Source organism: Rhyacophila brunnea, unplaced genomic scaffold (genome assembly GCF_057557595.1).
Source record: "Rhyacophila brunnea isolate RB1 unplaced genomic scaffold, BYU_Rbru_1.0 scaffold_9, whole genome shotgun sequence".
Lineage (NCBI taxonomy): Eukaryota > Metazoa > Arthropoda > Insecta > Trichoptera > Rhyacophilidae > Rhyacophila > Rhyacophila brunnea.
Genome location: NW_028233361.1, coordinates 14479951 through 14498708, shown reverse-complemented (window position 1 = coordinate 14498708; position 18758 = coordinate 14479951). Strand labels below are relative to the sequence as shown.

At 31.7% G+C, this 18758-nt stretch overlaps 1 protein-coding gene across 3 annotated transcripts in view; it reads left to right on the top strand.

Moving 5' to 3' along the window:
* Window positions 1-18758, top strand: part of Gbs-76A (Glycogen binding subunit 76A) — a 130892-nt gene that overhangs the window by 49971 nt on the left and 62163 nt on the right. The gene's annotated exons all lie outside the window — the stretch shown is intronic.

The following is an 18758-nucleotide window of genomic DNA, read 5'->3' as shown; positions in this document are numbered from 1 at the left end:
TCACGCAGAACCAAACTGGTATGAAGCGCATTTGTCCGCCTGAATCAGTGGCGCACCCAGGATTTAATATTGGGGGGGGGGGGCAAGGAGGAGAATGTAAATTAGTCCCATAGGCTCTTTTTCTTCTTCACAGCCTAATTTCTCGTTTATCGATCTTTTGTCTATTGCACTCGGTGTACCTATACCATGGTCCCCACATCCTGAAACGGGCCCTCAGGCTAGGATATTTAGCGGGCCCCCTACCTACCGCTAAGATTAAAGGCAGTGTGAAACATTACATTATCGTTTTTCAAATTGTGTTTTAGTTCAAATTAAAACTTAATTATACAATTCAATTACTTATACAGTGAATTATTGGCGATTTTTAATACATCTACTTTAATAATGGAGCTGTCGAGTATCGACACATAATAATCAAAAAATATATTGCACAATTATATAAGTAATTGAAAGTGTTCGACTTTTTTACTATTAAAGTTAATTTATGATGTATGTTTATCTCACTTATCTGGTCGAGCCCTGTCAGCCCTCCCCAGCAATGACCTACACCACTCCGGAATTCGGGTGGACACCGAGAATTTTTTGACAGTTCCATTAGGGATTGGGTTTCTAAAAAAACCTGACATTAGTGTATCGAAATTGTTGTGTTAGAAATTAAGATCTAAGAAATTTTTCTAAAAAGGGTGCCGGAGAATTATTACAAATCCTTTTTTTGCCGTGTTTTTATTTGTCTAAGCCCAAACGTATAGTTTATTGGCTTTCAATTTCAATGTTTAAAATCATTCTGATAATTTTCATGTTTGGGGGGTGCCAGGGCCAAAGTTTAAAGGGTTTAATTAAGTTTTAATAACTGACCAACACCATCTGTAATTAATTGTAGTATTATTTCAATGAAAACAAATACGTATGACTGACAAAGTTTAGTGTGCACAATTTATGGTAGATCTTACCAGCCTACCTCGACCCTTCGCCACTGACTTATGGTGGCACGTGCATTATACGTATGCAGATCATCGTAAACTGTTGCATTGGGAAAAATGGCCGTATAGCATTGAGATAAAGTGGAGCATTTCACCATGAAATAAGTTGAATGTATGTTGGAAATGCCACGATTGTTAGCAGACTGTAATGGTCCAATTTTATCAGATTTAACAATCAACATACACTTGACAATAATTGTTGACATGAAATATCTGGTTACAAGTTACAACGTTGTCATTAATAGATATTTGATACATACGAGCACCTACTTACTAACCTACTTTTGAATCATTCACAATTCTAGATAAATATAATATTATACAGTATGACTGTATATCTCATTTACTTACCTATTTTCTTCTCTCTACTGGTGATTTTTATTACTTACCTATTTTTTTAGTTATTAGTGTTTTATTTATACATTAATCTAATCTCAATGCTATACGACCATCTGTTTCCGATCAGCGCTCGGAATGGGGCAGAACGCCCTGAAGCGCCGTTCCGGTTCGTGAATTTCTCGAGAATACCGTTCCGTCTCGTGGAATCCTCGAATGTACCGTTCCTTCTCGTGGAATCCTAGAAGATAGCAAGATGTCTCGTAAAATTCTCGAGCCTCATCAGAATATTTCATATGGCGTTCCGGTTCAAAATATTTTGAAAAAATAATAATATAATTATCTTTCTATTAAACAATGATTTTACTGGTTGAAAAACCCTGATTATTGTTCCTACATAATAATATGTTGATACGAAAAATGAGTACCACAATTGCCAATGCCAAAAATTTTGTTCTTGGAAATGCATCGAGCTAGGTAGGTATATTTTTTCCCAACAATGCATATCTGACAACCCATGTGTCTAATAATTAAATATATAAGTTTTTATTGAAGAAAGCACCTTAGATTTATTGCTCTCTTTTCTTATAATACAATATAAGATAATAGTATATTAGTATAACAATGTTTTTTTGCGTGCAGACAAAATCACAAAATACATTATTTATTTAGGGTACCTGGTATTATGGGTATAGATTATAGAAGGACGTAAGGTAGATGGTTTGTGAAATACAAAAGTATCATGATGCAGTCAATCCACTTTTCGAATATTCACGTCATTCTCATAATAATAATTATACAATGGAAAATGTGTTAGGCACTCATAAAACCATTGCAGGTAGGTGTATATTGGCATATTATATTATAATCAATTAATGAAAATAGTTTTTTATTATTATTTAAAAACTATCATGGTAATGGCAATGCTTTCTAAAATTGTTTTTAATTCTAAGCTTAAAAGATTGATATTGCATACAATATATTATTTAAAAAAATGTATTAGGCTCGCATAAGATCCTGCAGGTAGATTGTTTATGAAGAAATGACAATGCCTTCTACAATTTTCACCCTATTTATTACTACGCTTAAAATAATATTCATATCGCATATTTTGAAAAAAAATGTATCAGGCTCGCATAGAACCCTGCAGGTAGATTGTTTTAAAAAAAATGGTAATGTCTTCTAGAATTTACACCTTGCTTAAAATAATATTCATATCGCATATTTAAAAAAAAATGTATTAGGCTCACATAAGATCCTGCAGGTAGATTGTTTATGAAGAACTGTCAGTGTCTTCTAAAATTTTCACCTATCTTAAAATAATATTCATATCGCATATTTTGAAAAAAATGTATCAGGCTCGCATAGAACCCTGCAGGTAGATTGTTTTTAAAAAAATGGCAATGTCTTCTAAAATTTTCACATATCATAAAATAATATTCATATCGCATATTTTGAAAAAAATGTATCAGGTTCGCATAGAACCCTGCAGGTAGATTGTTTTAAAAAAATAACAATTTCTCCTAGAATTTTCACCTAGCTTAAAATAATATACATATCGCATTTAAAAAAAATGTATTAGGCTCGCATAAGATCCTGCAGGTAGATTGTTTATGAAGAAATGACAATGCCTTCTACAATTTTCACCTATTTATTACTACGCTAAAAATAATATTGATATTCCATATTTAAAAAAAAATGTATTAGGCTTTCATAATATAGATAAGGTAGATTGTTTGTGAACAAAATATAAAATCATCATAATGTTCTATTTTTCAAATATTATCGATGCACTGGAAAAAATGTTTTAGGCACTCATAAACTTATGTAGGTATATATTGCTTTATAATCAATTAAAGACGATTCGTTTTTGATTATTGTTTAATAGTTACCATGGTAATTTCTTTTAGAATTTTCGCATTCTTACTAAATTTAAATAATGAATAAAAATATTTTCATACTAGGCGAATGTATTAGGTTCTTATAAAATCCCTGTATAGTGTAGGTAGTAGATGATGGTTTATGAAATACAAAAGTAGGTGTCATAATACTATTTACTTTAGTCTAAATTCTTATAAAAGCACTGGAAAATGTCTAGGCACTCATACAACCCAGGCGATGCTTTTTTTTGAAGTTATACTTATATTGGCGCGTTTAGGAAAACAGATCAGAGTGTATTTTTCGCGTGTGACCAGCCGCGATGTAACACATAATTTTTATAATTTATATTGCATTCTGGTTGCGTAATACTTTGAAATATTTATCGCTGTGTTAGGCGGAATAAAATAATTTTAAACCAGCGGCACTCAAATAAGGGCCTTTTTCTGACTGTGTAATTTAACAAGATAATTAAAATAGTAATAGTAAATAATATTAATAAACACGGAATTAAGCAACACGATAATTTTAAACCAGCGGCACTCCAATTCAACTTCTTACCAATAAGAAAAACAAATAATTTGGATAGTTCGATGAACCAAAGAAACACTTTTATTTATTTTGTGAACCTGATTCTAAATCACCACACCAGAGCTAGCCGAAGAATCTAGGTTATTACAAGTTTTGTTTTTGTTTAGACGCCAAAGACGAATTACTTCTAACGCGCGTACATAAGTACACACACCGATTTTTGCAATATTTTCAGAAAATGGAAGAGGATAACCGTAAATGTAATGTTGAATAGACCGAGACTTCGCGTTTATTCAAAACTTAAATGGCTTACCGACCTTTATTTATGTGTCGGGAAAAATTAGCGCATTCAAATTTAGAGAGATACTACTACTAAAAACTCGTAATTTTGCGCTAAATATTCTGTCGATGATGCAAGGAAGAAAGCAGCTGAGGAGAAGAGTCAAGAAAAATAAAGTTCTGTATTTAATTAGGTACTGAATAAAATCTTTCAACAATGTTAATATTGCAAGTTTTGTGATTAGAAAAAAGATTTCTAAGAGAGGAAATCAACAGTAAATTGAGAAATCGATTTATTGATGAGAACCTGGAATCGTGCTTAAAATTAAATCAACAACATACGAACCTGACTTACCCAAACTTTACAAGGAGATGCAAGGCCATTATTGACATTGAGTTTGTCAGTCATTGTCATGATTCAATTTTATGGATACCTGACTTACAATTTAATTTTATTAATAAATAAGATCATTATTACGTATGATATTCAGTTTTATTCAGTGTACCTACCTATAATTTAATTAGGACTTAAAACTTTAACTAAAGTTTATTAAGTAAATTAGCAGTGTACCTACTTACTACCTACGCATATAATTTCAGTTTAAGAAATTTGGCTCTCAAAAGAAATCTCAATCGTTGTACTGTTGATATTTGGCTCTATTGACTAATGAGTTTGCCGACCACTGGGGTAGGGTATTTGACGGGCCCCCTATCCACCGCTTAGATTAAAGACAGTGTGAAACACTATATTAACGTTTTTTAAATTGTGTTTTACTTCAAATTGAGGGTACTTATACAGTGAATTATTGGCGATTTTCAATACATCTACATCTACTTTAATAATGGAGCTGTCGAGTATCCACATATAATAATCTGAAAATATATTGGACAATTATTATTATTTACTATTAAAGATAATTTATGATGTGTGTTTATCTCATTTATCTGGTCAACCCGACACGCCGGCCCCCCACAGCCCAGGCCCCCAGGCTAGAGCCCTTTCAACCCTCCCCAGCCATCACCTATACCACTCCAGAATTCGGGTGGACACCGAGAATTTCATTAGGGAACGGGTTTCTAAAAAAACCTGACATCAGTTTTTCGAAATTTTTGTGTTAGAAATTAAAATCTAAGAAATTTTACTAAAAAGGGTGCTGGAGAATTACAAATCATTTTTTGCAGTGTTGTTTGTCTAAGCCCAAGGTATAGTTTATTGGCTTTCGATTTAAATGTGTAAAATTATTCTGATGATTTTCAAATTTTGGGGGGGGCAAGGCCCCCTGCCCCCCCTCCCCCTGGGTGCGCCACTGGCCTGAATAGTATCTTAAATAACTCCAAGAATACTCCTATTGTTTCATTGTGTTGTTTTATTTCTTAAGTAATGACATACCTTCATTAAATATCCGAATAAACAAACTAAATATCGTCGGCGTACAGGCAGAAGTCACTAACTCCAGTTTTGACGAAATTGAGATTTTAATGACATTATATAGAAAAAATAATGCTGCTTGACTGGCATAAGTGACGTTTTAAGATTACCTATTGAACATATAAAAAATAAAAGTAATGAAAAAATAAAGATTTTACAACCATTTTAAGAACACCATAAACACAAAACATTGATTATCTCAGAACTGTGTATTTAGAGTTAGTGACTTCTGCCTGTACGCCCACGATATCTAGCTTATTTTCAGCACATTTAAAGCTGTTAAAGGCATCAAAAACGCTAATAAAAACGCCATAAGCTAGATGCATTTTTTGCAAGCTTTAATGTATCGAAAAATACTAGATCTGGCAAGAAAAACGATAAGTTGGCAATGCTGGTTACATGTACGTAAAGAATTGTACGTATACATCATGGCCGTGAACTTTTATTCAAATAACATATTATATATCATTGAGACGGGATAACAAATTCTTCGTCCAGTATTTCATCGTGCAGTAATTTGTATTTTTTTTTAAACATCTGTATCTGTATGAAATACAAAATAACGTATATATACATTTATTTAATATTGAATTGAATTCTATTGTTAAAGTATAATTTCCCGAACACGATCCAAGGGGCGCTGGATTTATGACTTATATTCCTGGTATATTATATTATATGACTATAATATGGAAAAGAGAATACTATATACATATATGTATATATTATGCCAAGAGAGATAGATTCATATACCATAAAGCTGCCGTGACGGTTTTCTTAGCACGGAGGATCGGTATATTAATGTCACATGTGATGTTAATATTGTTAATTAACTTAGTATTGTAGCCTACACTATTATTTCCACATGTAAACTAGAACATTTTACCTGTATACAGATTGGCGAACACAGCACTTGCATATTCATACTGCCATACACTTAGCAACGTCACTAAGTGGCGAGTAAAACTTTAGGCCCGTTTCAGACGGGACACCGGTGTCGCACTCGATATAATATAGAAGGCCTTTGTATTCGAATAAATGGGTCTTTGTATTATGTTAATGAGCGCCCAGAGCTAATGAGTCAACGCATAATTTCGCGTTATAAATTATAACATAAAACTAGCTGCGGTAATAAAAACAAGTGTATCAGCGGCTTGAGAGTGAAGCGGCCGACGGAAAAGAGTATCGGACACGCGTTGACTCATTAGCTCTGGGGCGTTCATAAACATAATACAAAGGCCCCTTCATTCGAATACAAACGACACCTTATTATATACGAGCGCGACACCGGTGTCCCGTCTGAAACGGGCCTTAGTGTACAAAAACTCTTATTATGAACACTATCAAAAGTGCTGTATCTATCATCCTCCTGAATGTCTATATGTTATCATCGGGTGCCGGACGAAATCCCGAAGGCCAAAATCCCGAAGGCCGAAATCCCGAATGCCAAAATCCCGAATGGCCGAAATCCCGAATGGCCGAAATCCCGAATGCTGAAATCCCGAATGCCGAAATCCCGAATGCCGAAATCCCGAAAGCCGAAATCCCGAATTGCCAAAATCCCGAATGGCCGGAATCCCGAAGGCCGAAATCCCGAAAAATAAAAAAATATAAACAGTATTAATTTTCAACCAGCGGTACCCCCGCTTTTTCTCGATTGTATAATTTAACTAGATAATTATTATAGTAATATTAAAAACTATTATTAATTATGGAATGAAGCAAAAACATAATTTTCAACCAGCGGCACCCCAAAAGGAGCGCTTTTTCTCGATTGTATAATTTTACTAGATAATTATTATAGTAATATTAAAAACTATTATTAATTATGGAATGAAGCAAAAACATAATTTTCAACCAGCAGCACCCCAAAAGGCGGCGCTTTTTCTAGATTGTATAATTTTACTAGATAATTAATATAGTAGTATTAAAAACTATTATTTATTATGGAATGAAGCAAAAACTTAATTTTCAACCAGCGGCACCCCAAAAGGCGGCGCTTTTTCTAGATTGTATAATTTTACGAGATAATTAATATAGTAGTATTACAAACTATTATTAATTATGGAATGAAGCAAAAACATAATTTTCAACCAGCGGCACACCAAAAGGCGGCGCTTTCTCTCGATTGTATAATTTAACTAGATAATTAATATAGTAGTATTATAAACTATTATTAATTATGGAATGAAGCAAAAACATAATTTTCAACCAGCAGCACCCCAAAACGCGGCGCTTTTTCTAGACTGTATAATTTTACTAGATAATTAATATAGTAGTATTAAAAACTATTATTTATTGTGGAATGAAGCAAAAACTTAATTTTCAACCAGCGGCACCCCAAAAGGCGGCGCTTTATCTCGATTGTATAATTTAACTAGATAATTAATAAATTAGTATTAAAAACTATTATTAATTATGAAATGAAGTAAAAACATAATTTTCAACCAGCGGCACCCCAAAGGGCGGCGCTTTTTCTCGATTGTATAATTTTACTAGATAATTAATATAGTAGTATAACAAACTATTATTAATTATGGAATGAAGCAAAAACTTAATTTTCAACCAGCGGCACCCCAAAAGGCGGCGTTTTTTCTAGATTGTATAATTTTACGAGATAATATAATATAGTAGTATTAAAAACTATTTTTAATTATGGAATGAAGCAAAAACATAATTTTCAACCAGCGGCACCCCAAAAGGCGGCGCTTTTTCTCGATTGTATAATTTAACTAGATAATTAATCAAGTAGTATTACAAACTATTATTAATTATGGAATAGAACAAAAACATAATTTTCAACCAGCGGCACCCCAAAAGGCGGCGCTTTATCTCGATTGTATAATTTAACTATTATAATTAATAAAGTAGTATTAAAAACTATTATTGATTATGGAATGAAGTAAAAACATAATTTTCAACCAGCGGCACCCCAAAAGGCGGCGCTTTTTCTCGATTGTATAATTTTACTAGATAATTAATATAGTAGTATTACAAACTATTATTAATTATGGAATGAAGCAAAAACATAATTTTCAACTAGCGGCACCCCAAAAGGCGGCGCTTTATCTCGATTGTATAATTTAACTATATAATTAATAAAGTAGTATTACAAACTATTATTAATTATGGAATGAAGCAAAAACATAATTTTCAACCAGCGGCACACCAAAAGGCGGCGCTTTGTCTCGATTGTATAACTTAACTAGATAATTAATATAGTAGTATTAAAAACTATTATTAATTATGGAATGAAGCAAAAACATAATTTTCAACCAGCAGCACCCCAAAAAGCGGCCCTTTTTCTAGATTGTATAATTTTACTAGATAATTAATATAGTAGTATTAAAAACTATTATTTATTGTGGAATGAAGCAAAAACTTAATTTTCAACCAGCGGCACCCCAAAAGGCGGCGCTTTATCTCGATTGTATAATTTATCTAGATAATTAATAAATTAGTATTAAAAACTATTATTAATTATGAAATGAAGTAAAAACATAATTTTCAACCAGCGGCACCCCAAAGGGCGGCGCTTTTTCTCGATTGTATAATTTAACTAGATAATTAATATAGTAGTATTACAAACTATTATTAATTATGGAATGAAGTAAAAACATAATTTTCAACCAGCGGCACCCCAAAAGGCGGCGCTTTTTCTCGATTGTATAATTTTACTAGATAATTAATACAGTAGTATTACAAACTATTATTAATTATGGAATGAAGCAAAAACTTTTTCAACCAGCGGCACCCCAAAAGGCGGCGCTTTATCTCGATTGTATAATTTAACTATATAATTAATAAAGTAGTATTAAAAACTATTATTAATTATGAAATGAAGCAAAAACATAATTTTCAATCAGCGGCACTCCAAAAGGCGGCGCTTTTTCTCGATTGTATAATTTAACTAGATTATTAATATAGTAGTATTACAAACTATTATTAATTATGGAATGAAGTAAAAACATAATTTTCAACCAGCGGCACCCCAAAAGGCGGCGCTTTATCTCGATTGTATAATTTAACTATTATAATTAATAAAGTAGTATTAAAAACTATTATTAATTATGGAGAGAAGTAAAAACATAATTTTCAACCAGCGGCACCCCAAAAGGCGGCGCTTCTTCTCGATTGTATATTTTACTAGATAATTAATATAGTAGTATTACAAACTATTATTAATTATGGAATGAAGCAAAAACATAATTTTCAACCAGCGGCACCCCAAAAGGCGGCGCTTTATCTCGATTGTATAATTTAACTATATAATTAATAAAGTAGTATTACAAACTATTATTAATTATGGAATGAAGCAAAAACATAATTTTCAACCAGCGGCACACCAAAAGGCGGCGCTTTGTCTCGATTGTATAACTTAACTAGATAATTAATATAGTAGTATTAAAAACTATTATTAATTATGGAATGAAGCAAAAACATAATTTTCAACCAGCAGCACCCCAAAAAGCGGCGCTTTTTCTAGATTGTATAATTTTACTAGATAATTAATATAGTAGTATTAAAAACTATTATTTATTGTGGAATGAAGCAAAAACTTAATTTTCAACCAGCGGCACCCCAAAAGGCGGCGCTTTATCTCGATTGTATAATTTAACTATATAATTAATAAAGTAGTATTAAAAACTATTTTTAATTATGGAATGAAGCAAAAACATAATTTTCAACCAGCGGCACCCCAAAAGGCGGCGCTTTTTCTCGATTGTATAATTTAACTAGATAATTAATATAGTAGTATTACAAACTATTATTAATTATGGAATGAAGTAAAAACATAATTTTCAACCAGCGGCACCCCAAAAGGCGGCGCTTTTTCTCGATTGTATAATTTTACTAGATAATTAATACAGTAGTATTACAAACTATTATTAATTATGGAATGAAGCAAAAACTTAATTTTCAACCAGCGGCACCCCAAAAGGCGGCGCTTTATCTCGATTGTATAATTTAACTATATAATTAATAAAGTAGTATTCAAAACTATTATTAATTATGAAATGAAGCAAAAACATAATTTTCAATCAGCGGCACTCCAAAAGGCGGCGCTTCATCTCGATTGTATAATTTAACTAGATAATTAATATATAAGTATTAAAACTATTATTTATTATGGAATGAAGTGAAAACATAATTTTCAACCAGCGGCACCCTAAAAGGCGGCGCTTTTTCTCGATTATATAATTTTACTAGATAATTAATATATTAGTATTAATAATTACTATTATTAATTATGGAATGAAGTAAAACCATAATTTTCAACCAGCGGCACCCCAAAAGGTGGGGCTTTTTCTCGATTGTATAATTTTACTTTATAATTAATATAGTAGAATCAAAAACTATTATTGATTATGGAATAAGGCAAAAACTTAATTTTCAACCAGCGGCACCCTAACAGGCGGCGCTTTTTCTCGATTGTATAATTTTACTAGATAATTAATATAGTAGTATTAAAAACTATTATTAATTATGGAATGAAGTAAAAACATAATTTTCAACCAGCGGCACCCCAAAAGGCAGCGTTTTTTCTCGATTGTGTAAGTTTACTAGATAATTAATATAGTAGTATTAAAAACTATTAATAATTATGGAATGAAGCAAAAACATAATTTTCAACCAGCGGCTCCCCAAAAGGCGGCGCTTTTTCTAGAGTTGTATAATTTAACTAGATTATTAATATAGTCGTATTAAAAACTATTATTAATTAAGGAATGAATCAAAAACATAATTTTCAACCAGCGGCTCCCCAAAAGGCGGCGCTTTTTCTAGAATGGTATAATTTAACTAGATAATATAATATAGTAGTATTAAAAACTATTAATAATTATGGAATGAAGCAAAAACATAATTTTCAACCAGCGGCTCCCCAAAAGGCGGCGCTTTTTCTAGAGTTGTATAATTTAACTAGATTATTAATATAGTCGTATTAAAAACTATTATTAATTAAGGAATGAATCAAAAACATAATTTTCAACCAGCGGCACCCCAAAAGGCGGCGCTTTTTCTAGAATGGTATAATTTAACTAGATAATTAATATAGTCGTATTAAAAACTAATATTAATTATGGAATGAAGCTAAAACATAATTTTCAACCAGCGGCACCCCAAAAGGTGGCGCTTTTTCTAAATTTGTATAATTTAACTAGATAATTAATTAAATCGTATACAAAACTTTTATTAATTATGAAATGAAGTAAAAACATAATTTTCAACCAGCGGCACCCCAAAAGGCGGCGCTTTTTCTCGATTGTATAATTTTACTAGATAATTAATATAGTAGTATTACAAACTATTATTGATTATGGAATGAAGCAAAAACTTCATTTTCAACCAGCGGCACCCCAAAAGGCGGCGTTTTTTCTAGATTGTATAATTTTACGAGATAATATAATATAGTAGTATTAAAAACTATTTTTAATTATAAAATGAAGCAAAAACTTAATTTTCAACCAGCGGCACCCCAAAAGGCGGCGCTTTATCTCGATTGTATAATTTAACTATATAATTACAGTAGTATTAAAACCATTATTAATTATGGATAGTAATAATAATAGTATAATATAACAGTCATAATAATAATATGTTATGCGGAATAAAAGAAATGATATGAGAATATCGTCTCTGTTCTGGCGGAACACACTAACTGGAGAATACTAGTTTTGAGTAATTTGACTTTGAAGTTGTTAAAATGTTTGAAATAATGGTCTATCATGTGAGTTTATTTAGTAATCGTAAAAAGGATGACTTTAAAATAAAGACTGTTTATTTATTAAGAAGGTTTCTAGACAGTCAAGTTTGAAATAAAAACATTTTCTTATTTATTTGGCAAATACAAGAGCTATTCATGAGAGGTACACAGTACACATCTATTATATAAAATATTTATTAAACATAGCTATTCATGAGACGTACACAGTACACATCTATTATACTAATATTAATAATAATAAAAACTAATGTTCACACTAATTTCAAAAGGAAATACTATGCGCAATTCCACGGAGGTAGTCCATTAATGATCGATTTTCCCTCTCATTTACAACCATCATTATTCTACAATCCCGATCGATTGTTGTCTTCTTCCGATTTGGGGGGGGGGGGTTCACCCCGAAGTATTGATTCTACTTGGCTTTCCATTTGATACTGTTCTTTTTGAAACTCCTCGATAATTCTATATACACCAACGTGTGCACGTCCGACCAAGTTTTCCCACCTTCAATGCCAAGATTCGATATAATTTTGCATACGTGGTATTCCAACTTGCATTGAGTCGTAAACTGACCAAAGATTTGGTGGAAAAAATGGTGGGGCGCGAACAGCATTACCATTACGTAAATGACGTCGTATTCGCCCGTGATCGTAGTTTTCTTCAAACCATTGGGCAATATCAGCAGCTTCTGGTGGCAAATGAGGCCTAATGGCGTCAAATGCCTCAGGAATATTTTCTGTTGGTAAAAATGCCAATGCAAACAAATGGCGCAGTATCAGGCTAAATTCTTCGTCTGTGCCGTATCGAAATGCCAAACCATTTGCTTGGATTCTTCTCCAAATACATTGTCCTAAATGGAAGAAACAAGCTTTATTTGATGTTTCAGGAAACTCACTTTTTGATGCGTTGATTGCAGCCAATTCTAGATCTGTTAAAATGGTCGGTGGCTTCAATACTATTTCATGTTCTTCGCCAAAGTCAATTAAATCTTGAAACATCCGTTTATGACATTCTTCGCTTTTGCTGGTCATTAGCACGTACACAACGGTAAACATCGATAATTTTCAAAACCGACTGGTGCGTGAATTGTATATATTCTAATATATAAAAATTAATATTTGTGTGTTTGTGTGTTTGTGTGTTTGTGTGGTTGTGTGTTTGTTTGTTCGTATGTAATGCGCAGCCATACCGTTCATCCGATTGCGATAAAACTTTGTAAACTTATTGCTTGCACTTGCGGGAAGAGTATAGGTTATACTGATATATAAAAATGAATGTCTGTCTGTCTGTATGTCTGTCTGTCTGTGTGTCTGTCCCGTATGCGTTCCTATACCATTCATCCGATTGCAATGAAATTTTGGAAAGTGGTTGTATGCACACCCATGAAGGTTTCTAAATTAGAAAAATCATCATCTTCTTCTTCTTCTTCATTCTATCTTCTTTTATTCGTATGGTTCCTATACCGTTCATCCGATTGCGATGAAACCTTCGTCAGTTGTTGTGTAACCACCCGCAAAGGTTTCTAAAATGGTACATCCATCTTCTTCTTCTTCATTTTATCTTCTTTTATTCGTATGGTCCCTATACCATTCATCCGATTGCAAAAAAACCTTCGTCAGTTGTTGTGGTAACACCTGCAATGGTTTTTGTATTAGAACAACCATCTTCTTCTTCTTCTTTTTCTTCTATTCTATATTATTCTATTCGTATGCGTTCCTATTCCATTCATCCGATTGCAATAAAATTTTTGTCAGTAATTGTGCCAACACCCGCGAAGGTTTCTGAATTAGTACAACCATCTTCTTCTTCTTCTTCTTCATTCTATTTTCTTTTATTCGTATGGTCCCTATACCATTCATCCGATTGCGATGAAACCTTCGTCAGTTATTGTGGTAACACCCGCAATGGTTTTTGAATTAGCACAAGTATCTTCTTCTTCTTCCTTGGTTCCTATACCATTCATCCGATTGCAATGAAAATTTGGTAAGTGGTTGTATGCACATCCATGAAGGTTTCTGAATTAGAAAAATCATCATCTTCTTCTTCTTCTTCTTCATTCTATCTTCTTCTATTCGTATGCGTTCTTATACCATTCATCCAATTGCGATGAAAATTTGACCAGTTGTTGTGCGCAAGCCCGGGAAGGTTTCTGAATTAGTACAACCATCTTCTTCTATTCGTATGCGTTCCTATACCATTCATCCGATTGCAATGAAACTTTAGTGAGTTGTCGTGCGCACGCCTGCAAAGGTTTCTGAATTAGTAAAACCATCATCTTCTTCTTCTATTCGAATGCGTACCTACACCATTCATCCGATTGCAATGAAACTTTAATGAGTTGTCGTGCGCATGCACACAAAGATTTCTGAATTAGAAAATCATCTTCTACTTCTATTCTTATGCGTTCCTGTACCATTCATCCGATTGCAATGACATTTTGATCAAGTGTTGTGCCCTTGCCCGCAAAGGTTTCTGAATTAGTACAATCATCTTTTTCTTCTTCTATTTGTATGCGTTCTTATGCCATTCATCCGATTGTGATGAAATTTTGACCAGTTGTTGTGCGCACGCCCGCGAAGGTTTTTGAATTAGTACAACCATCTTCTTCTTCTTCTATTCGTATGCGTTCCTATACCATTAATCCGAATTCAATGAAACTTTGGTGAGTTGTCATGCGCATGCCCACGAAGATTTCTGATTTAGAAAATGATCTTCTTCTACTATTCGTATGCGCTCCTATACCATTCATCCGATTGCGATGAAACTTTTGTCAGTTGTTGTGCGCACACCTGCGAAGGTTTCTAAATTATTATTATATAAAATACAAAGTTTGTTGTTTGTTTGTTCCATCCAATTTTGATTTTTTTTTTACTACATATTAATAACATTAATAACGTTTTCATATTTTGGATTCGATTTTAATTTAGTGTTCTTATGTTTGACCTTTACTCCTATTAGAATTATTTTCATATTGCCATATTGTATTACACAGATATTTTAATATTAAAAAAATAATTACCTCTTATTATTTTTCAAATGTCTAAGATAAATATAACCACGAAGCGACCCTGTGCGAAGCCGGGTACTTCAGCTAGTAACTGATAAAATATGGTTGGGACAGTCTTAAATGTACCGTCCATAATCCAATACTGGGCACGTGATAGCCGCTCCACATTTAATTTTGTGGTGAACAGGAAAATTTTATTATCTCCTATTGTAGATTCCCTCACTAAAAATAATTCGCAATTAGTAATGTTTTCAAACTGAACCATAATAATAGTGATTTTTTATTATCTTTGTGCAAGATTAATTTAACCAAAATATGTAATGTCATTTTCTAATGATAAAATAACATTTTGAAGTTAAAACATAATATTTTAGGTAGTTACCTTTGTAGGTGCAAAATATTTGTTTTTATAGTGATAGTAATATTTAATTAAAATATGTCTTTTTCTACTGGGTATTTATGTAAATTAAATTTATATATTAGAACATTACAAACTAATTTTAAGTTAAGTAAGTAACTGCAAAGTAATTTAATATAATTATATATAAATAACGTTTTATATATGATATTTGTTTTCTATTAAATAATATAAAATTTTCAAATTTAAACTTTACTTCATTGTGTTGTTGGTTATCTATGTGGGAGAGTAATCAACCGAAAAAAGTTAGAGAGAACTTGAAGAGGTCTTTATCATGCAGTGAATTAATTTAAATATGCGAATCAAAATTAATATAAGTACTTCAAATTTTAGGATAATATTAATTACTGAGTAGTTTTTTAAAGTAGCTATATAAGTGAAAATTAATTCCGTTTCTTTGCGGTATTTGTTTTATATTAAATAATATAATAATTTAACATGCTGACAATAACTTTGACTAACTTTTAAACAAATGATGCAAATACTTTATTATATTGTTAGATTACACATTAAAAAAAAGCGCTGGCTATTGGGGTGCCGCTGGTTAAAAATTATGTTATTGCTTCATTGCATAATTAATAATAGTTTTTAATACTAATATATTAATTATCTAGTAAAATTATATAATCGAGAAAAGGCGCCGCCTTTTGGGGTGCCGCTGGTTGAAAATTATGTTTTTGCTTCATTCCATAATTAAAAATAGTTTTTAATACTACTATATTATATTATCTCGTAAAATTATACAATCTAGAAAAAACGCCGCCTTTTGGGGTGCCGCTGGTTGAAAATGAAGTTTTTGCTTCATTCCATAATCAATAATAGTTTGTAATACTACTATATTAATTATCTAGTAAAATTATACAATCGAGAAAAAGCGCCGCCCTTTGGGGTGCCGCTGGTTGAAAATTATGTTTTTACTTCATTTCATTATTAATAAAAGTTTTTAATACGATTTTATTAATTATCTAGTTAAATTATACAAATTTAGAAAAAGCGCCACCTTTTGGGGTGCCGCTGGTTGAAAATTATGTTTTAGCTTCATTCCATAATTAATATTAGTTTTTAATACGACTTTATTAATTATCTAGTTAAATTATACCATTTCAGAAAAAGCGCCGCCTTTTGGGGAGCCGCTGGTTGAAATTTATGTTTTTGCTTCATTCCATAATAAATAATAGTTTTTAATACGATTTTATTAAATATCTAGTTAAATTATACAAATTTAGAAAAAGCGCCAACTTTTGGGGAGCCGCTGGTTGAAAATTATGTTTTTGCTACATTCCATAATTAATAATAGTTTTTAATACGACTATATTAATTATCTAGTTAAATTATACAATTCTAGAAAAAGCGCCGCCTTTTGGGGATCCGCTGGTTGAAAATTATGTTTTTGCTTCATTCCATAATTAAAAATAGTTTTTAATACTACTATATTATATTATCTCGTAAAATTATACAATCTAGAAAAAACGCCGCCTTTTGGGGTGCCGCTGGTTGAAAATTATGTTTTTGCTTCATTCCATAATTAATAATAGTTTTTAATACTACTATATTAATTATCTCGTAAAATTATACAATCTAGAAAAAGCGCCGCCTTTTGGGGTGCCGCTGGTTGAAAATTAGGTTTTTGCTTCATTCCACAATAAATTATAGTTTTTAATACTACTATATTATATTATCTCGTAAAATTATACAATCTAGAAAAAACGCCGCCTTTTGGGGTGCCGCTGGTTGAAAATTATGTTTTTACTTCATTCCATAATTAATAATAGTTTTTAATACTACTATATTAATTATCTAGTAAAATTATACAATCGAGAAAAAGCGCCGCCTGTTAGGGTGCCGCTGGTTGAAAATTATGTTTTTGCTTCATTCCATAATCAATAATAGTTTTTAATACTACTATATTAATTATATAGTAAAATTATACAATCGAGAAAAAGCCCCACCTTTTGGGGTGCCGCTGGTTGAAAATTATGGTTTTACTTCATTCCATAATTAATAATAGTTATTAATACTAATAAATTAATTATCTAGTAAAATTATATAATCGAGAAAAAGCGCCGCCTTTTAGGGAGCCGCTGGTTGAAAATTATGTTTTTGCTTCATTCCATAATTAATAATAGTTTTTAATACTAATATATTAATTATCTAGTAAAATTATATAATCGAGAAAAGGCGCCGCCTTTTGGGGAGCCGCTGGTTGAAAATTATGTTTTTGCTTCATTCCGTAATTAAAAATAGTTTTTAATACTACTATATTATATTATCTCGTAAAATTATACAATCTGGAAAAAACGCCGCCTTTTGGGGTGCCGCTGGTTGAAAATTATGTTTTTGCTTTATTCCATAATTAATAATAGTTTTTAATACTACTATATTAATTATCTCGTAAAATTATACAATCCAGAAAAAGCGCCGCCTTTTGGGGTGCCGCTGGTTGAAAATTAAGTTTTTGCTTCATTCCACAATAAATTATAGTTTTTAATACTACTATATTATATTATCTCGTAAAATTATACAATCTAGAAAAAACGCCGCCTTTTGGGGTGCCGCTGGTTGAAAATTATGTTTTTGCTTCATTCCATAATTAAAAATAGTTTTTAATATTACTATATTATATTATCTAGTTAAATTATACCATTCTAGAAAAAGCGCCGCCTTTTGGGGAGCCGCTGGTTGAAAATTATGTTTTTGCTTCATTCCTTAATTAATAATAGTTTTTAATACGACTATATTAATAATCTAGTTAAATTATACAATTCTAGAAAAAGCACCGCCTTTTGGGGAGCCGCTGGTTGAAAATTATGTTTTTGCTTCATATCATAATTAATAATAGTTTTTAATACTACTTTATTAATTATCTAGTAAAATTACACAATCGAGAAAAAACGCTGCCTTTTGGGGTGCCGCTGGTTGAAAATTATGTTTTTACTTCATTCCATAATTAATAATAGTTTTTAATACTACTATATTAATTATCTAGTAAAATTATACAATCGAGAAAAAGCGCCGCCTTTTAGGGTGCCGCTGGTTGAAAATTATGTTTTCACTTCATTCCGTAATTAATAATAGTTTTAATACTTATATAATAATAATCTAGTAAAATTATACAATCGAGAAAAAGCGCTGCCTTTTGGGGTGCCGCTGGTTGAAAATTATGTTTTTGCTTC